Genomic DNA, 22,344 nt, shown 5'->3' with positions numbered 1-22,344 from the left:
ATAGCCTAAGGTTTTGGGACCCTGTACCTGCGTGGGAGACCCAGAAGAAGCTCCTGGCTCCTGGCTTTGAATTAGATTGGCTCAGCTCCAGCTGTTGCAGCCACTTGGTGGGTGAACCAGTGGACAGAAGATCCTTCTCTATGTCTTTCCTCCTCTCTGTATATTTGTCTTTTCAATAAAAATAAATAAAATAAAACAAAGAGCCAGAAATGCCTTGCAGATCTCCCAAAGTGGGTGGCAGGAACCCAAGCACTTGGCATTGATTGGCCAGTAGTAGGATGCTGGATTTGAACTGTGGGGCAGCTAGGCCTGGACCAGACACTTCTGAGACAGGATGTGGTCCTCTCAAAATCACAGTGGGCAACGCAACCTGCCTTTCACAGTGCTTGCCCATTATGCAGTTTTTGTTGTTGTTGTTTTTTAAGATCTATTGTATTTATTTGAAAGGCAGAGTTACAGAGTGTGGTGTTGTGTGGGGGTGGGTTCCGCCTGCTGGTTCATTCCCCAAAGAACTGCAAAGGGATGACTGGGCCAGGGCAAAGCCAGGGGCCAGAACACCATCCAGGCTTCTCACATGATGTCAGGGGACCAAGCAACTAGTAGTCTACTACTGCTTTCTCAGGATCACTAGTAGGGAGGTGGATCAAAAGTGGCGCAGCTATGACTTGAACTATCATACTAATAACAGGATGTCTAGGTCTCAGGTAGCAGCTTAATCCTTCATGTCACCACTTGGGCCCTCCTATTTTTGCTTTGAGATTTTAGTTTTGAGGACAGTTTCGACCTTAGCCAAGTGTGCCAAAACTGCTCGCAGTGGATCTCCCTTAAGATCAATCACAGAAACAGACACTGTTATTAGCATCGTATCTATCTCCCTTATCTTTGGTACCTTTATGTTCTTTCACATTTTGTTCTAGGAATAATACAAAAAGTGCATGTATTTTGTTACATAGTATGTTGCAATTTCCTCAGCAGCATAAAAATCTCATGGGACCCCCCCCAATCACTAAGGTTCATATATGTCATTTCTTTTTATTGAACCCTCACACTTGTCTCAGTCTTAATTCCAGTAGGTAGATTTTGCTTGCATTTTTTTCTTTCTCTTTTTCCAGTAACTGTTTTCCAAATAAGCTTATACGTTGAAGACCTGGGATTGTGTTCCACACGTCTTTTGTATTCTCTGTACAACTGTCACAGTATATATGTAACTTAAAAAAAAAATACTTTTGATTTGTCAAGCCTGCCCTAAAGTCATGTAATTGCTTAAGTTGCCATTGAAATGTAAAATTATTTCACATTATCCATGATTTCTGGAAACCAGTCAATATTTTGCTCACTCCCCAAATTTTGTTTTGGTGTTTATATTTACTTGGTGAATAAGAAGGGGCATATATTTTAAAAGGCTGAAATTGGTGCATTACTAAAAAAAAAAAAAATCACAGCTGTGCACATTTTCGAATGAGTTTAAACATCACAAGGAAGGAAATGTCTGCTTACTAAGAGAAAAGCGGAATAAAGAATGCAGAAAACATATGCTTTGGGGGAGGGGGAAGAGGGTAATAGAAAACTAAGCTTAAAATCCTTTGGGTACAAACTCCCTCAAGGGAGTATAACGCAAATGGAACCGCAACGCCCACCAGCCCCTGGCCCTGCCAGTGGCTCCCTGTGCTCAGAAAACGTTGCCAGTGGCTTTCACCTTTGGCACAAAGCTTTGTTACAAAAGGAACCTGCTACTTCCAATCACAGCCTTCCCCCCCTGCCCCCCGCTCCTTTCAGCATTTGAAGAAATCACCCAGCAGCTTTCTGATCCCACTGTTTCTATGAAAATTCACCCATTGCCTATATTGTTATCCTCTTGTGCATCAGTGTGGTTTTTTCATTTGCTTTAAAAAAAAACAGTTCATTAATGTATTTTCATCCACTTGAAAGGGGGAGTGAAAGCAAAAGAAAGAGGAATCTTCCATCTGCTGGTTCATTCTCCCAAATACAGAAAGGGGTTAGGCTGCAGCCAGGAGCCTGAAACTCCCACTCATCCTTCTGGTATTGGTGGCAGAGGCCCAACACTGGGCTCACTAACTGTTGCCTCCCAGAATGCGTTCACAGGAACCTGGATTGGAAGCAGAGCAGTTAAGACTTGAACCAGCATTCTGATAGGGGATGCGAGCATGCCAGCCACTACACTGTTCAGTCCACTACAATGTTCAGTCCAATCCAAGATTTTATAAATGATAAATTACTGAAGAGGCGTAAATCCTTTTTTAAGTGGATCACCCTATAAGTAAAGGAAAGAATTGACACCAATGAAGTAGTTCTACAAAATTATAAACATTTTCAAAGATTTCATATCTTAATCAGAAGCACTGAGTGGGGACAAATGCAGTGGTGCAGTAAGTGTAACTGCTGCTTGGGATACCTGCATCACATATTGTAGTGCTGGCTTGAGTACTAGCTGCTCCACTTCAGATTCCATTTGTTGTTAGTGCATCCTGGGAGACAGCTCATTGTGGCTTATGTACTTAGGTCTCTGCTGCCCACAGGGAAGACCTGAATGAAGCTCCTGGCTCCTGGCTTTGACCTGGTTTATTCTGGCTGTTGCACTCATTTGTGGAGTGAGCCAGGGGATGAAAGACCAATCATCTTTGAGCAGATGGAAAAGAAATAGGCACTCAGTCTCTTAAAAAAAAAAAAAAGTACAGGGCTGATGTGGTGGTATACTGCATAATGCTGTCACCTGTGGCACTGATATTCCATATGGGTGTCAGTTCATGTCCTGGTTGCTACACTTCTGATCCAGTTTTCTGGTAACGACCTGGGGAAAGTAGTGTAAGACAGCCCAAGTGTTTGGGCCCCTGTCACTCACATGGGATATCTGGAAGGAGTTCCTAGTTTTTAGCTTCGGCCTGGCACAGTCCTAGTCTTTGTGGCCATTTGGGAAGTGAACCAGTAAATGAAGATCTCACTTTTCTTTCTATCTCTCCTTCTCTGTAAGTCTTCTTTTCAAGTAGATAAAAATCAATCTTCAAAAAAAGTTCAACTGGTAATATTTTAAAAGATTAAAAAAGACTGTTTCTTCTAAGTTGCTTACTTGGTTCAGTTTTAGAACATGATGGCTGATGCATTTTCACAATAACATCTGCAGGATAGTTCCAAAGTTTGGCTTAAGTATCAGTGTTCTAAGGCTAACACAAAATTTTCACTATTCCCCAAGTTATATAAATGAATGTTGTGTGGGCAGAATCCTGTAAACTGTAACTGAATGTGAGACCAGATCGGTAAAATACTTTTGCTTTTACTCTGACAACTTTCATGAGATGGAAATCATTAACATTTCCCCTGGGGTTCTAAATAAATATTGAAATTATAGTAATTAAAGATTTTCTGATAGACGTTCACAGTGCAGTGATCAGTAGGTGGATCTGATTTGATCTGCAAAAAGATCCCTTGTTGAGTGCTGTTGAGCCCTTCATACAAATTACTGTGTGCCTCAAAACATAGTGAGACAAGCTGCTTTTACATTACCACTGTACTGGAGGTAGACACATCTGCAGACTCTATGAAGACAAATGCAAATTCCTGGATGCTAATAATGCTGCCATTTAGTCCAGGGCTTCCTCACTGTGATATCATGAGAACTCTTCAGTGTGTAACTGTATACAAACTCACAAGTATAATTTCTTATTGTTTAATTGCAATTCCTGGGAGGGCCGCAGATACATTGAGAAAAAAACAGAAACCTGGCCACACAGAGCTCTTAAATAAACTGAACAGCTACCCAAAGACAGGAGATGTAAATGAATGTACATTTAACTCTTACCACTAGACACATCCATCTTTTCCCTATAGTTCGTGAGACTAGCGTCAATAGAAGGTCTTGAAGGATGTTATTACCATTCTCCATCTATTAATAGAATAATGTAGTAGTCAAAAGACTTTCAAAAGATAAAAGCATCATTCTTCCTAAAGTTTCTGGATGGCTGCCCAAATCACAGTCATATTTTCATATTTGTCAGCTCAAAGAGACTCTTTTATAATAGCAAATAAAAATTAAGTGTTCACACTGGGCTTCAAAGCAAAATTCCTTCAGCGATGATGCATGAAGCACAGTATACATCTTTCTTTACGAAGGTTTATGGCCTCAAATTCAATATTCCAACTGGGAACATCAAAGAGTTAAAACATCCTGGGACAATGAGTACTATGATCTGATTTTTGAAAATCAGGCTAATTATGCAGAAATGAGTTCTCCAGAGTCCTGCCAAAGAAGTGGGGATTTTCAGAACTGTCCTTAACAAAGGCATGGAGCTAAACGGTAGACAAGTATTAATAAAAAGAGGAGGCTGGATCACATTTAAGGCTCCTTCCCTACCTGGTGGGCACAGAGTAGTTTCAGAGTAAAGAACTAAACTATTTAACACATGAATGTAAAAGGTAATATGTAATTAAACAAAAACAGCCCATTAAAGCGCTACTTGTTACAGTGTAACACTGTTCTGGGATTATCTTCTCACCAAAGGAACTGCACTTCTTTTTGTTGTTATTTTATTTTAATAATCTTTATATAATTGATTAGGGCACAAAGAGTCAAGGGCTACAGGAAAGTGGGTAAAACCATTGTTTTCACATTCTCTCTCCCTGTCTCTCTTTTGTTTTCTTTTTTCTGTATCTGGGGTAAGGCGGAAGATAAAGGGAGAATCCCCACCCAGCTTCCCACCCATCCCAGGTTCCCTGACCTGGGGCATGCTCCCAGGGCACTGCTTAAGTGGTCTTGATAGTTCAACAACAGGATGAAATCTCTCCACAATCCCCTGGCTCACACAGTCCACCTTAGAGTCCCTGCCCAGATTTTCACTGCCAACACATGGCTGGGGTAAGAGCTGCACTTTTCCATCTCCTCTCATTCAGGACTAGAGTCTGTCAATAAACAGATCCATGGATGTGGAACATCCATGTGGATGATAACCAGTGATTAAAATAGCTTCAAATTGTGGACACTACAATCAACTATCAGCAGAACCCTATCAAGCTGCTAGGTACAGAGTGATTCTGTCCGTTTGGAAGATGCCTCGCATGCATCCTTTTGTTGGACTTACACATTTCTGTGAAAGGCAACTGGAAATAGCCAAAACCTCAGAGCCCAGCGGACAGTAAGCTCCCAGTGAGCTGTTGAAAGGAATCCTTTGAAATGTGGTGGAATGTCTTCTAGATTCCTGAGGAAATTTGGGGGTGTAGCGGGCCAGCTGGCAGTGGGCAGGAATTTAGTCATGTATGACTTGCATGCTCATAGCCATATTCCCCTAAAGCAAACAGTAACAACTACCACAAATCCCAGATAATCTCAGACTTACTCATAATCGCAGAGAAGGGAACAAAAAAAAAAAAAAAAAAAAAAGAATTTATGTATAGAAATAAGCTTTCAGAGGTGTGCTTTTAGACTCAATGAAACATCTAAAAGAATATAATATCTCCCTGTTAAGTCTCTTAGAAATCATGAAGATAAATAACATTTGAGGCAAAAGCTCTCACTTGCTTCAAATTTGCACATTTTTATTGCTCTGTCATAATGTAACAGAGCTCAGAGGGAAGCCTAGCTTTGCCCCGGGTCTCATGGCTATAAATGAGAACGCTATCGTTCAATCCCAGGTCTCTATTCCTGTGTATAACCATCTCAGTATTTGCCTTGAAACAAACAAACACATAAAAACAAGTGAGGATTGGGGCAGTTGTGGGGAATTTGACCAACTAGAGCTGAATCCTAGTTGTCCCATTGGTTACCTTTAGGATAATAAGCAAACCTCTAAGGAAAAAAAAAGCCTATTTCTCAGGGTTGTTGTGGGAATTATAAACATGTTTCAAGTACCTGATAGCTGCAATTGCTATTATTACCATCCTTGTTAAAACAAGGCACTGGAAATTCACTGAATGCTGACCAACGAGTTTTCTCAAATCATTAATGTATTTCATTTGCAAATGCCCAAGGACCGGGACTGGTGGGACAAGGAAAGCTGTTCTCTCGGGGCTTGGAGGAAGAGCCAGGACCAGAGCACTACTTGTGTGCATCTTTCCCGGAGTTATTTCCACCACCCTCTGTTACCTCTCACTTGGTTTACTTTAAAAAGACTAAACTAATCCCAAACATGGCTAATCAAATCCAAACCAAATAAGGAAAGAAAAGGTTCCTCCTGTGCAGGGAACCATAAAACAGGAATGCAGAAAACACAGGCTTCTGGACAAAAATCAACAGGAAAACACACAATATGCTGGGTACAAATTACCCCAGGGGAACATAGACCTGATAAAACTGAAAGAAACACCCAGAGCTCTTCCTCCCTGGAGGATGGATGTCAGCGGCTTTCACCCCTGGCACGGTGACCAATTACAAAACGGGTCCTCCACTTCTAACCACAGATGTCCTAAATGACAAATTAAGTGTCAGAGATAAAAGGTTATCAGGCAATAAGCACAACACGTACACACACAGGGCCCAACATTGGGCTTTAAAAATTTTTCATTTGGTTTTCATCAGTTGGAATAACTCCTAGGTTAGTAATTTAAACAAAATCTAATTCTTCAGAGAAAGGCCTGCCTCCTCAGATGGAAGTACAAAATAAGTGTGTGTGGATATATATATATATATGTAAAACTATATATATATATATATATATATATATATATATATATCCCTCAATATCCATAACATCCACTATGCTCCAAGTCCATGCACTCAATACAAGCCATGGAAGTGGGTGCAGTTTACTTTAAGGGACATCCCTGCCCACACAGTGCCTATCATCACAAGTCTGGAATAAACAGTTCCTACGGCTATTCCTATCAAGGTCAGATCAGTGTCACATTCATCCTCATGAGAGTAGAGTAACAGTTGGCATTCACTCACACACACACACTCTCATGGAATGCTGAAATGATTTTTTTCTTCATCATAAGGCTTGTAAAAGTAAACATCCTTAATTAATAGGTATCAGGATTTAGGAGAATCTACTAACATATATGGCATTTTCTTTTCCTTGACACATTTCAATCTTTTTAATTGGTTAATTTTTAAATTTATTTTGAAAGACAAAGAGACAGAGACAAACAAATCTTCCATGCATGACTTCGCTCCCCGTGCACCCTGCAATAGATACAATTGGGCCAGGCAGAAATCAGGAACCAGGAGCTGCTCAACCTTTATTTCCCATCCAGACTGTATGGACCCAAGTACATGGGCCATTACTTTCTGCCTCCCAGAGCGCACAATTGCAGGAAGCTCACACTGGAAGCAGAGATGGGACTGAACCGAGGCATTGTGATATGGATGCCCTGAAGAGTGTTTTCACTGTTTTGCCACATGGCCACTCATTTACCATTCCTAAATTGACAAATGACAGCTATCTCCCACTTTTCCTAGGATGACATTATGCTGAAAGAACAACGAAGGAATGAAGTGGGCAAATGTTTAGCCCAAATTCCACATAGCAAAGTCTGGGTTCAGGGTTTGATGCCTGGCTCCCACTGTTGACTTACTGCTACTGCAGGTATTGGGAGGCAGCAGTGGTGACTCAAGTCATTGGGTTCCTGCTGCCTGTAATGGGAAACCTGGATTGAGTTCCTGGTTCCAGGTTCCAGCTGGCCCAGTCCTGACTTCTACGGGCATCTGGGCAGTGACCAAGCAATAGGAGCTTTCTTAAACCCTTAGAAACAAAATTAAATAAACTGGCTTCCAATGTGTGTGACACCAAGACACACTGGCAAGCAACTGAACTGCAGCATCACGTACTTAGTTCAGAGGATTTTCCTATCACAAGTCTTGATGAATATTTTTGACCAAAGGATAAAGAAATGAAGTTGTATTTCCAAAATAGCCTGGACATATTTTCCTACTGATAATCTTTTCATAATTTTGTACATGACAAAACGCTCCAAATACTCTCTTCACACTAGAATAACAGTTCAAAGACAGTTCCTACCGTTATTGCAGTATTTATCATTTGCTGTCTGATCACATTGGCCTCAGTTTAATGTTTCCGCATTCATAGTTAATCAGGATGAGTTATTTAGAACTACTTTTCTACAGCTATGTGATTCTCTCTTGGTTTCCCGGGCAGATAATAAAACTACACTAGTATTCTTTAAGGTATTACAGATTTCCTTCAAGTCGGTTACTATGAGGACTACATTCTGCAGGTTTCTGGGTATCATCACTTCCTTATCCAAGTGGTATCTTGATTTGCCTTTCTTCCGAGACACATTTCTTTCACTATCCAAAGTAAGCATCTTCCTTGCCTTATTCTTCATTTAGTTGAAATGCAGAGACAGATAGACAGACTGATAGATAATCCATTGATTGATAGATAATTCATTGGTTCACCCCTCAAATGCCCTCAACATCTGGTGCTAGGGAGGCTGAAGCCAGTCCCGATCTCTCAGGCAGGTGTTAGGGCCCCAAGTCCCTGAGCCATCAGTAATGTACCTTATCAGAAAGCTGCACAGGAAGCAGAGTAAGGCCTTGAGCCCAGACACGTTGACACAGGCTATAGGAGTCCCCGATAGCATCTGAACTATTGCATCCAATCCTTGTCCCAGTAAGCCCTTCTTCCAGCACCACCAACTGACAAGGTTTAAGAAGAGCTTCATTCATTTATGGTGGTTGAAAAAGTAGTTCGCACTTTTCCTCAAACACCTTTCTTTCCTTTCACTTAGTGAACTGCTATTTTCTAGTCACTTTATTTATAAAACTGTTCCTTCTCTTTTGTATCTTCTTAATGCTAATGTCTGCTTTTATTTTCATCTTATTGATATTACTGCATGTTATTTACTGCCATTAAGGTTCTTCTCTGTTCAAGTTTCTGGGCTGAGAAAAAATATTGTCATGGCTTTCCAGCTTGGTAAAAAGAAATTCAGATACCCTATCACCTGCTATTCCAAACACTCCATATACTGGAAGTTTGTGAGTTGATAATAATAATAAAAAAACTAAAATATTATAAAATGATTCTAACAAATATAAATAGACATCTGAGATTTAATGATACCCAGAAAATACTGATTTTTCTTGAAAATAAAATGGGCTTATTTAAAACCTATAGCAGAGCAAGCAGTGCTACAGTATCACTTAATTCCCACAGTGGTGTAGATTTGCATTTTCTTAATTTCCTGGAAGAAGGAATATCATATTCTTGTTCACTCACTTTTAAGTACTTTAATAAAATCAAACTTTGGAAGAAGCCAAGAGTAGAATCCAAAGTTTCAAAGATCACTTAAGAAAAAAATCAACTACTCTGGTGGCACTTACTAATAAATATTTGATGTGTTTTCTTCAACATGACATGCAATCAACAGGAATTCACCCATGACACAGTTCTAGCATTACAGTACAGGTCCACAAGCTATTTAAAAACTTGTTTTCATTTCATCGGAAAGGAGGGGAGATGGAGGGGTTTGAAGAAGGAAAGGAAGGGAAAAAGCGAAGAATCTATCTCTCATCCATTGGTCTGCATTCCCAGATACTCACAAGAGCCAGGACCGGGCCAAATCAAAGGCAGCAGTTCAGACTCCATGTGGTCTCCTGTACGGGTGTGAGAGAACCAAGTGCTTGACAGTCCACCTGCTGCCTCCCAGGGTGTGCATTCCAGTAAGCTGGACTGGAAGGAATGGATCTAGGTATTCACGTGAAAGATGCAGGCATTCCGCAAAGCCACTAAGGCCAGTGAGCCAAATGCATAGTCCCTTTTCAAAACTGTTCTATAGAACTTACAGGGCATGCTTCAGTGTTGAGCAGGGAACAATGGAAATATGAAAGGGGCAAAAAAGAAACATGCGGACTTCGCTTAGGCCCTTGAACTCTGGAACATTTAAGCTTAAAGTGAAAACTGCAAAAAGCATTTCTAATGTGACATCAATTCTTTTGAACTTCAAACAATCTGAATGTACATTTGACAACAAATGCTTTAATGATGGCATCACGCAGCTGACTTAAATCTCCAAGTGACTTTGTACTTCTATTGTTCTTTTAAAGCAAACTGTTTAATCAAAAATTGGTGAAGCTTTCACAAAAGGAATTACATTGTTAATGAAAGTTTACCAATTAATTACAAAGTTTAGTCAATGGAGCTCAGTTGAACTGCTAAAGAGATGACCATCTCATTACTTATTTTCATAATAATGACTATATATGGAAAGAGTTTCTTTAAAAAATTATTTATTCCCTCCTAAAACTGTTCTGCTCCTCAATTGTTAATATTTGGCATATTTGAGTTATAAGCCTGTTTGGACTAGCCTAAAATTTGTGAAGTTCAGTAGAAATCACACTTGAATACTATAAGCTGCTAAATACAAAAATGAAAATAGACACAAGATAGCTGAATAGTACCCTATAACTATTTTGAGGTATATAGCAGCCGGTTGTGTATAAACTAAAGTTGAAATGTCAATGAAGCAGTCACAGGATGTGGTTAAGAACTTGCATTTTCTAACATACTGGTAACTCAATACCATGCCAATGAACTCCATGATGTTGTAAATTGTTGTTGAAGTTGTGTCGTGGCTTTTCATTGGAGGGGATGATATTCTGCCAGCTCTACTTTCAGACCAGGGATGGTCTCCGAATGAAACTGTTGAATTTATCTGGACAATAAGATGCCGGACTTTCTACATTGTCCAAGCCCGCAATGAAGGAATCAGGACTGGATATGAAATGTACTACTGCAATAAAATGGAGGAATTCAATATTGTGGGAGGGCTTTTTGGAGGGGTTGGGGGCATCCGAGAGTCTATGAAACTGTCATAAAATGAAATTTTAAAAAAGACTATATATGACAAAGGGAAAGAGTTAATATATATGTAAGTCAAAATTATGAATTAATATTATCTTCCCTATGCCAGTTCAAATTATGTATGATACTTGGTTTTAATTGGGAAATAAACACACATTCATAAAAAATAGTTATTTAAAATAGAGTGACAAAAGAAAGGGAAAGAGGAAAAGGAAGAGGGGATGACAGGCAGGGAGAGGAGGAGGGAAAGAGAATTCTTCTCTCCACTGGTTCACTCCTCAGATGTCCCAACTGGAGACAGGCCAGGACAAAGCTAGGAGCCATGATTTCCATCTGAGTCTCTGAAACAGGTGGCAAGGGCTCAGATACTTCGGCCATCACAGATGCTTCCCAGGCACATGATGGGACAGGTGGACTGGAAGCAGAAGTGAGACTCAATTCCAGGCCCTCTAATGCGGACTGTAGATACCATAAGTGGGGGCTTAACTCGTGGAACCACAACACGCACCCCAAGCTTTCAACTTATAAAATGTCAGTGTTTTATACTTAAGTATGGCCAAATTTTCTCTCAGACATACACACATACACACGATTCCAAATCCTTTTCAAAAACAATTATGTAGAGAGAAATATGTGAAAAACTTGTTGTCCTAAGAACAGAACAGAATAGAACCAATAATAAATAATTTTCCACATGCAAGGTCGATTTTTCTTTTTAGAAGAGGTCAGATAAGTTCATGCAGAAAACCTCCACAGAACAGGCCTGTCATTAGAAAGAAATGAAGCATGGATTATTGGTTTTAAATATTTTCTTAAGGACCAAAAAAATTTTCAAGGGTTTTAGCCAAGTACAAGAAGATAAGTAGTGCCCACTTCTGGTTTTGCCAAAGAACACAATTCTTTTCAGAAACTTTGAACTTAGTGGCTTTGGGAAAAACTGACATCCAGTCTAAGAACCCATAGTGTATTTGCCAGTTCACGTCACATCTGATCTGTTAGACGACAGTCAGGAGATGTGTGTTCCTGACTGACAAGACTCAGATTCTTATCTGGGGGTTCCTCTTTGAGCTGTCAGTGGTCTTTTCCATTCTTCCCTTGCCCCCACGTCCTGGAGAACCTGACTCTGTTCAGTGTGTTCCTTTCAATGGCCTCTGGAATTAGACAAGGGAGTCAGAGAGGCAAGCATGGGTCAGGACACTAGAGACACAATGAAGAGTTATTACTATTTACATTTTAAAAAATCACCTATTTTTATTTTATTTGAAGGGCCGAGAGAAAATGAGAAAGATTTCAAACTTTTGGTTTTCTCTTTAAATGAGCACAATAGGCCAGGATTGGGTCAGGGTCAGGTTGAAACCTGGAGCCTGCAACTTAATCTAGGTCTCCCAAGAAGGTGGCAGGAATCCAAGCATCTCGGCCATCACCTGTTGCCTCCCATACTGCATACTGGCAGGAAGCTGGATAGGGAAACCAGGCATTCCCATAACGGATATGGGTGCCACAAAGGACAATTTTAATTGCTGTGCCAAATGCCAGACCTAAGAGAATGACTGTTTCTAATTGTGATGAAAGGTACTGAAGAATTCTGAGCTGGAGAGTGATATGATTATAGTCACATATTTAAAATATCTATGTTAAGCATGTAGAGGACAGGTAAGAGAAGAAGCAACATCAGGGATGAAGCAAAAGTAGAATGCAGGTAAGAAAGACTGGAGGAGGAGGATGGTGTAACTGTACATGAAATCAGATCTATTTTCATAATAAAGTTAACTGGCCTTGCTCATGAGGGCAAGGAAAGAAAACTGCTGCCAGGGAACTGGGTCAATGGAAGGAAGGGAAAGATCTCACTTTTACTGAGATAGGAAACCACTGATCGGTGAGTTTCAGTGTAGGTAGGGTGGTGGCATTCCAGAAACGTCTTGACCTTCAATGTAAGACACCATCAGAAACACTAGTGAAGGAGCTGAGGAAGCACAGGAACATTCTGGGGCTTAGCAGAGAGCTTTGGCTAGGGGTGTGGGAGTCCTTCAGGGGCTAGGAGTCACTGGTGGATATGACGTGAAGTCATCTGGAGTATAGTGCAGAAAAGGTCTACTTCCCAACATGTAAACATCAGGACAGGAGTTCTAGCAGCAACAGAGGTGAAGACACTGCTTGAGGAAAGAAAGATCCACTACACATGGCTCAGTCGTCAAGTCATCAGACATTGGTGTGGCCAGGGGAGGGAAAATGGGAATGAGAGGAACTGGAGGCGAGACAGAAACAATAAATCCTTTCTCCCAAACTTTGACCATAAAGATACGCTTGAGGAGCCAAAAGAAGGAGCCAGATGGGTATGACTTGAGGGATGCATAATAAATGATTAAGAACACTTTTTGCAAGGGCTCTATAATAGCATGTTTATATCTTCACTGGGAAGAGCCACTAAAGATGAAAAAATTGACAATACCAGGATGAAAATATAACTTCAGTAGAGGAAAGGAAAAAGGGCATAGTAAGATACAAAACACTAGTAGATTTGGTCTTGGGAAGAGAAGGGCTCTTTTGTGATGATGGTTTTTATTTTCTCAGTGAAACAGGGTGGAAGGTCAGCCTGTGGGAAAGGAGAGGAGATGCTGAAGATTTGAGAGAAAGGGAAAAATGATGAAATAACGCCCCAAGGGATTGTGGTTAAGATTGTCCAGAACTTTGGCACCAAATAAGCCTTGTGATTATCAACTTCACAGGAATCCAGTTAGGAGTATCATAGATGGTCCCTCCTGCCAGGTGCAGTTATTCAGACACAGGTGGGTAGTAAATGAGTTTAACAAACAGGTTTTAATGTTATAATGCTTGAGTCTAGGATGGCCCAAAGCCTTGGGACCATGCACCCGCATGGGAGACCCAGAAGAGATCCTGGCTCCTGGTTTTGGATTGGCGCAGCTCCAGCTGTTGCGGTCACTTGGGGAATGAACCATCAGACGGAAGATCTTTCTCTCTTGTCTCTCCTACTCTCTGTATATATCTGACTTTGCAATAAAAATAAATAAATCTTAAAAAAGTTATAATGCTTGAAACTGAGGTGTCACAGGTGGTGCAACCACATGCCCTGACTACAAGGACTAGTAAAGAAAGGTCACAGAGCAGGTGGCTGGGAGGAGTGAGAGTTATGAAAGAAAGGCACTCAAGGGAATGAGGGAACAGGGAGCTGGATGAGCTGTTGAGTTGGGAGCTGTAGTTTTCAAGAATGTCCATCCACACCATGGGAGACCAGTGAAACCAGGGGTACCAAACCTTCATGTGTCCAGGATGGCGGCAGACAGAACAATATGATGGGTTACAAATAAAAAAAAAAAAGCTTGAATTTTTTGAAAGGCAAAGTCTCTCTCTCTCTCTCAAGAGAGAGGAAGAGAAAGAGAGAGGAGATACAGAGATATGAAAATCTTCTATCTGCTGCTTCATTCCCCAAACATGCCCACAAAGTCGCTCAGGAACCTACAACTGATCTAGGTCTTCCACATGTCTGGGAGGACTTACTCATCAACTAGGATTTGAAGCTTGAATCTAGGTAGGCTGCTAAAGGTATTCCAAGCAGCATTTTAAGGACTGTGCCAAACATCTGCTGTAGAACTGGAATTTTTCATCGGAAGTAAAGTGCCATGGAAGTGACAGTAAGGATGCCAACAATCTCAACTCCAGGCACTACAGTGGCATGGGAGACACAAACAGTGAAGAAACAAGCAATACAGCAAGTGAAGGATAAAAACTGAATAAAGATTCTTACAGGACTCTAGTCTGAGATCTCTGTGGTAAACATGACCATGCCTGATCCAAAGCCAACCTCATAGCATGGTTTGAGCAAATTCTGGGTTTTAACTAAAAGGAGTCTCAAAGTATTATCAATGTCACAGTCATATAGGGCTTTAAGAAAAATCCAGATGGGAGTGGTTAAGAATCTGAGTAAGAGATTTGGAATATATAAGGCAAGGGATGAAATAAAGATACGACCTAATCCTTGAGTAAAGGATTCCCATTGCACTTTCACCTATTTTCTATCCCAAATATCTTATCTCTTTCTTTTTTTTTCATGTTATCTGTCTTCCTTTCTAGAATTTCTATTTTCTGATTCACAAGAAATCCATCAGCTCAAGCACAATTTATTTTTCTCAACACTGTATATCTGAGCACCTAGCAAAGTATTTAGGAAATATAAGGTGACCAAGGTATATGAAATGAACATAATGGAGGTAAGAAGTATGGTTAGGCTCCAGTGTTGTGGCAATAAGCTAATCCTGTGCTGTGTGATACTGGCATCCAATAAGGGCGCCAATTCATGTCCTGGTTGCTCCACTTCTGCTCCAGCTCTCTGCTTATCATCTGGGAAAGCAATGAAAGACGGCTCAAGTTCTTGTGACCCTGCAACCACTTGGGAGACCTGGAAGAGGCTCTTGGCTTCAGCTCAGCTCCAACTCTGGTTGTGTGGCCATTTGGAGAGTGAACCAACGGATGGAAGATCTTTTCTGTCTCTCCTTTTCTTTTTGTAACATCTGCCTTACAAAGAAAAAATAGACTTAAGAAATGTATGGTTTGAATAGCACAAGCAAGTATTGCTATCCAGTGCTGTTATGAGTCCAATGGATTCCCTCTATGGAATGAGACATTTAGAAAGGAGGGTTGAGAAATGAATGCTAAATATTGGTTCTAAGTAACAGATTGAGTAAAGTTTCAGCCTTGTGGGGCCAACGTTAAGCAGCACTTGACTGGGGAGTAAGTTTGGAATGGTAAAGACACATGTAGGTCACTTTCCTCTCCTCCACTCCGCCCTCTGAGTCACTGTCATCTCAGCCCTGAGGTTGCTCTGTTCTGCCCACAGTTGTCTCCACCTTCTCCTGGTCCTGTCCTAGCAGATCACAATCATTTTGTTTCCCACATCCCTAGCTTCTGTACAATTATCACTTGGCAGATGTGAGCGTGGACGTATGTGCTGTTTCCTGAGTGTGCCACATGAGTTACAACGTGTATTGACATCAGACAGTTTATCTTTTGGATTATAAACTCTTAGAAACAGGGGTATGTAGTCGCCTTAATGTAATCTTCAGTTTGTTAACTCAGTTTTGTTCAGGGCAAGGGTGAGGGTTTAACCTCCAAATGTGTTATTTATTTTTGTCTTGCCCCATCTCAAACTACCTCCAATTCAGGCATTCTCCATACTCTGAGAAGTGTTTAACAGAGATAGAATAATATGGAAAAAAATGCAAATTTGAATAAAAATTTCTGACTTTACTATTGCAAACAGCATATGTTAAAATGAACAGCACTGAAATTCCAAAGCACCTGAAAAATGAGTTGAGAAAACAAAAAGGTTTATATAATCTAAAATTCCCAACTGCAGAAATATGTAAATATATATTTAAACTTGAAATATATGGCCATTCCTATTAAATGTAAAGTCAAATAAATTTATGTTAAAGTAAAATGTGGTCTTCTCTCTCCACTAACCATAAACATAGAAGCTTAGGAGCTGGGAAGGACCTTGCAGGCCAGCCTGTTCCTACTTCGGAGGAAGTAACTGAAAACCAGAGGAGTGTTATTGTGTTATCTGAAGCAGGCAGTGGGGAAGTGGGCAGACTGCCAGGTTCGACCCTTGGATAATTCTGTACTTTTACTTTTAGCTGGATGATACTGGAAAACTCTTTTCAACTCGTTCAAGCCTCAGTTTCCTCATATGTCACTGAGATATTATATCACTATGGTTCACTGAGAATCAAGGTGATTAAAAGCGATGATCAGGGTAGGTATTATGACACAACACGTTAAGCCACAGCTTATAATGCTGGCATCCCATATAAGACCGCTGGTTTGACAGGATGCTTTGTTTCTAATTAAGCTGTTAACTCGCAGTAAATGATGACCCATGTATTGGGTCTCCAGCCAGCCATGTTGGAGATCAGTTCCAAACTCCTGGTTTTGGCCTGGCCCAGTACCTGCTACTGTGATCATTTAGGTACTGAACCAGTAATGGCACACATGTCTTTCTCTTTTCTCCTTCATACTATCTCTTTGTTCTTTTTCCTTTCAAACAAATAGATACTTCTTTAAAAAGAAAGAAAAAGAAAACTGATAACCAACATAAAATACCTAGCATCAAACTTCTGGGGTGATGTCAGTGCTGTAATATAGCAAGTAAGTCACCATCTGCAGTGCCTGCCTCCCTTATGGGCACTGGTTTGTACCAGCTGCTCCACTCCTCATCCAGTTACCTGCTTACAGCCTGGGAAAGGCAATGGAAGATGGCCCTAGTATGTACCATCACCTTTAAATGTGGTACCCAGGAGTAAAAGATTCTTGGGGGGGGGCAGTGAGTGGAAAGGGGGTAAGGACTTTATGAGAAAAGGGAAAGAAAGGAATAAAATCCAGAAAACTATCATTAACAGCATCCAATTTGGGAAAATGGAAGCAAGAGGGTATCTTGCCAGCCTGGGGAAAAGAAGGAAACATCCATACAGACTAAAAAGCTTTCCCTGGCATCACACAATCTCCTCAGACAAAGGAAACCAAAGCGGGGCACACCATTTTGGACCTGGGAAGAAATGAGAAAAAGAAGATGGATCATAATCAAGCAAAGCTCATTAATTACTGCCAAACTCTATTATGACACTATATAGAAAAGTCTAGCAAATTAAATCATGTATATGGGATCACCTTTATGTTGATAGTGAAATAAGGGTAAGAGTTGAAATGAAGGGAAGGAAGGGGATAGTCAGTTGGCAACTGTGTTAAATCTGAGTTAATGTTAATGTGGGGTACGACAGTCTGCATCAGGGATAACTGTACCTTAAATAGAACATGAAAGGGTCACCAAAGAGAGGAAGAAGAATGCATGCACAGGTGTGTTCTTGGGAAGAGAAGAAGGTGAGAAGAACTCCGGAAAAAGTACCCCCTCTTGTGTGGCACAGTAGAAACACACAAGTTCATCCTTCTTCATTAGCAGGGAAAGGACAGGAACACCTGCTGGGGGTAAGGTTGGGTTTGGCTGTCTTGGTCAAAAACAAAAGTTAAAAAGGCCTGCTAAGTCCTTCTTCAAGGGGACCAAATCCCCAATTCTCAACTGCCACAAGCAGACAGGCCAGTGAGGATGCAGAGCCAATCCCACTTCATGCAATGACAGAGGAAGGGTAAAGCCCAGATCCTAACCAACTGCACACAGGCCCAGCCCTCAACTCAGCCTCTCCCCTAGACCCAACCCCACTGTGAAGGAAGCTCTCAGGGTTCAGTTAGAGATAGTAAAATGAAAGGCAAGAATTCACGAACACAACACAGCCAAGAGAATATCTTGATTGATTGTTCATCTTAAACCCAACAAAGAGAAAACACTGAAACAACTACTATGCAAACCACTGGGTGAAAAAAAAAAAATCAATGAACTGGGGGATGGGGAGGAGTAGGAAGGAAGCTAAAAGCTACTTCAAAAACAAAAACAAAAACCAGCCTTCTCCATGTCCCCCACCAAGAATGGGATTTTACTCCCATTACAGGAGTAAAGAAAACAGAAGTTAAACATCAATATGGGGCAAGTTAAAAGCATGAGATAAAGAGGGAGATTGCAGAAGGAAACAATGAACACAACAACACTATCATGTAACTAGTAAGCAGATTAGAAAGAAAAGGGATGGGGCCACAGGTGAAAGAATCAGTACCACGCCAAAAAAAATCCTGGAAGCTTCAGTTATGGTAAGAAAAAGGCAGCTCAGAAATGGAGGAGAGAACACGAAGTCTTGGACACAGAACTGCCAACTTCAGAGCAGGTTTCTTAACAAATACTCAGTAACCTTTCTAGACTTAAATCCATGCATCATTTATACAAAAACAAGGCTTTATGGTTCATTTTGGCATGACTCTTTTGTGCAGTTACTTCAGAAAGTTTGTGGAAAATGGAAGAAAAAGATGTTTTTTCCCTTGGTACAAACATTCTGAAACCCGTGCATGTTTTCTTCATAGTGCTCATTTTTCCATGAAGTTTCTGAAGATCACTTGTGTGAGATTCCATAAGCGATAGGTTTTTTGGTCAAGTGTGCCCTGCTGTTTATTATGTAGCTTCAAGAGATCTGGTATTTATGTAACAGTGGCTCTCCCACAGAGAATACAGCACTTTCATTGAGCGAATGTGACAGAGAAATCTGGAAGCAATCTGGCAATACAAAACTTTGGGTTTATGCTTTTGGAGCCTTTATCTAATAGATTTCCAGAGCAGCTGTAGTTGTTAAAACACCAAGGTTACTACTTCCAAGGGGACATACTTTTATGAAGAGCACAATTAGGAGAATTTTAACTCTTATCATAATTTTATTTTTTAACATTTTAACTTTTTTGGCTAGTCAAGGTGTTCACACTTGCATAGTAGCTAACAGTCACATCAAGCTACAAATAAGCACATTCATTAGTCTCTTTCACTGATCACAACTCAGTGTGTTGAGAAGTATTGAGTTAGAGGCCTTAATGAAAGGTTATTAGTATCATACATATATATGACCTCAACAAAGCACAACAACAACACCACCACACAGAGACTACAAATCATTCCTTCACAGACATTCTCCAGACAAGTCGTCCTTTCGTTTTAAAATTTTTCTTTAAGTGTACAATTGTCCCTGGTCACAATAACATTCCAGAATTTCTTCTAACATGAGCAAGGTGTTTGAGGAATATCACATGGATCAATAAACCTCAATCTCTGCCAAACAGTAACTTGATAATTTAGTCCCTAGTGCATTGTGCATTTTTAGCATCTATATATCCTGGGTTCCTGATCAGACTGTTCCATAGAATATTACTCATAGGCTAGTGGCTAGAACTAACCCTCAATTCCACATCCAGAATTCTATACACCGAGGCATTTTGTTTTCCAATACACTGAGGTAATACAAAATAGGTCATCATGTAATTAAAAATGACTGTGAAGAAAACAAAACAATTTGACTTCTATTTTCGAATGAAACATAGGAAGTTGTCTACTTAAAAGCCTGTGATGTTTCAAAATGGATCTTCACGTGGATTTATAAAACAATCAAGGGGCCAACTTTTGCAGTGTCTTCTCAACTATCAGGAGGTGTAATTTCTCGGTCGTTTAAAATGCTAACATGGAAGACAGCATGTGCACGATCAAACACACTTTGCTTACACACAGCATTAATGGGCTTGTTCATATTCCAAGGATGTGTCCTCCTGAACACTGGTTTGTTTCAGTGTTCCCACTTTTTTGGAGAGCCTGATTTAGTCCAAAAATGCCATGGCAGGCAGTCAAAAAAAAAAAGTTAACTTCTTAAGTTTTGAAACAACAGAAGAAGACTATATTCTGACAGGAGATTCTATCATATTAGCTTAAAACAGTGAACCATAGCCACTTGATGAAAGATTTGCCATGTTTGAAGCAGTGCAAGTAACTCTTTTTCCAAAAGAGAGCTGGCCGTGTGAAGAGTGAAAGAACACGTATCAAGTCAGGAATTAGGAACAGTCAATGAATAATTAAGAAGAGGCGTACCTCCACTCAAGGCCACACAATGATAAAGTATCTTGCTAACTGAATGTGCAGGTGTCTGTTGGCAAGCATTACATGAGACAGAGGAAAAGGAGCCACCTTCATGTCCAAATGCATGACAATACAGCACACAGGAGCATTACAAGTTGATGGATAGGTGAAAAAAAACACTGAATAATGAAGGTATGGAGCTTAAGGGGGAAGCAGCTCAAATACTGAAGAATCACTTCTACCAGCTGAAATCTTCTAATGAGCTATAAAGGTGTCGCAACAAATGTCTTAACCTCTATGCCTTGCCTCCACAGACCATGTTTTGAAATATACTCATTGATGTAGATAACACAAGCACATCTTTATATAACTTTTCAAGAAGCTCACTTTTCTCCTACATATTTTTTAATGACATGGCCATTGAAAATATCAGTAAATGCATTCATTCAATTAAAATCAGTTTCTACTTCCTAAATCCCTGGCCCCGGGCAAGGTTGAAGCAAAAAAGCCCAGAACTTAGTCTGGATCTCCTACTTGAACCATTGCATTCTGCCTCCTCTGGGACACACTCAGCAGGAAATTGCAAGTGGAAGCAGGTTCTGAAAACTGGTCCTCTGATTTGGGATGCAGGCATGCCAAGGAGTGCCTTAAGTGCTACACTAAACTACTGTTTCTTTTGGGTGGTATGCTTTAAAATCACACCCATGGTTTTACCCTTACCAACTGCCACACTGTATAATATTTTACTATTCTATTGGGCTTTGGACAAAAGAAAAACTATTTCTGCTATATTTTTTGCTTTTAGGAATAACTCAAGTTTCATAAACAAAACAATCAGCATAAAGTTTTTCTGGACAATAATGCTGTAATTTTGGAAATTCTGTGTGTAAAAGAATAAGAGAATCTGAGTCCTTGCTCAGACGAAATTCAATTCTTAAAAAGTCATGATTTCTTCTTATGCTTCCTTTATAATAGCACAGTCCTTTGATAAGTCAAAGGTTGCAACCGCAACTTTTAGCTTAGGTACAAAGCGTGCTTTGGGCCGTTTTATATGACATTCCCTGGTGTTAGTGTTGTTTACAAATGAATGTGAAAAAATGATCCCTGTGAGCCTCCTCATTGGCTAAAAGTTAGTAGCAATTTATTTTTGGATTTCAATCTTCATCTCTCAAGGGAACTGCTATTTCAAGAGCACTTTTTTATTTAAGAAATGAAAATAATTTCTAAGCATCTTCAAACATTAAGATTGATGAAGCTCCACTGCTATGCCAATGAATTTTTTTTGTTATTAGGTGTCAGATGACAAAATATTAGAAAAAGGAACGGCAGTAGGACTTTGCAGTATCAGTAGAAAGGAAAATCAGTACATACGAATTCAAGATGAGTTTATGTAAGTTGAAAGAGTAAATTGCCCCTCGACATGGCTTATTAGATGACAAAGAAGAAAATATTTTCTTTGTTGTTATGTAAGAATGTTGTTGCTAACCAAAGATACGAATTCCAAGGCAGGGGAAATATAAAACTGCTATCTATGAACTTCTGCAAAGTATCCATTTTGCTAACCACCTCTACTGTCACAGCAGTCAAAATAGCAAGATGGGGTGGGTGCTACAGTGCAGCGCGTTGAGCACTGGCCCCCTATTTGCAGACCTTGTGTTGGATAAGTACTGGGTTCAAGAATGTCTCTGCTTGATGTATTTCATCATTTATGACTCTTATTATTTTAATGCTCAAAGATAGGAGCTGTCCTCTTATTTCTAGTGGAAGATTACCCTGATATTTGGGAAACCAGTACTAGGGTCCTTCAGTCTATATAACACATTAAAAGATGATGATGAACAGGATTAGAAGGCCCAGTTCCTTGAGTAAGGGTGCTGTGCAAACACTCAGCACCTCATCATGGAGTAAATTCTTCTCTCTTGGGACCCAAACCCATAGTTAAGGGCAGAACTTGAACACTGACTTATCATATGGAGGTGAAATAGCTTTTTAACAAATACAACAGAAGAAGATCAGGATACTTATTTTCTCATATTATTCTAATGTTTTGTAACTCAATTCCTTACTGGA

General features: G+C 40.1%; 1 protein-coding gene across 1 annotated transcript in view; it reads right to left on the bottom strand.

Moving 5' to 3' along the window:
- The window catches only part of ARL15 (ADP ribosylation factor like GTPase 15), a 405,415-nt gene that overhangs the window by 44,699 nt on the left and 338,372 nt on the right, over window positions 1–22,344 (bottom strand). The window lies entirely within an intron of this gene.

Source organism: Ochotona princeps, chromosome 23 (genome assembly GCF_030435755.1).
Source record: "Ochotona princeps isolate mOchPri1 chromosome 23, mOchPri1.hap1, whole genome shotgun sequence".
Classification (NCBI taxonomy): Eukaryota; Metazoa; Chordata; class Mammalia; order Lagomorpha; family Ochotonidae; genus Ochotona; species Ochotona princeps.
The sequence above is the reverse complement of the archived record's forward strand: the minus strand, read 5'-3'. Positions and strand labels throughout refer to the sequence as shown.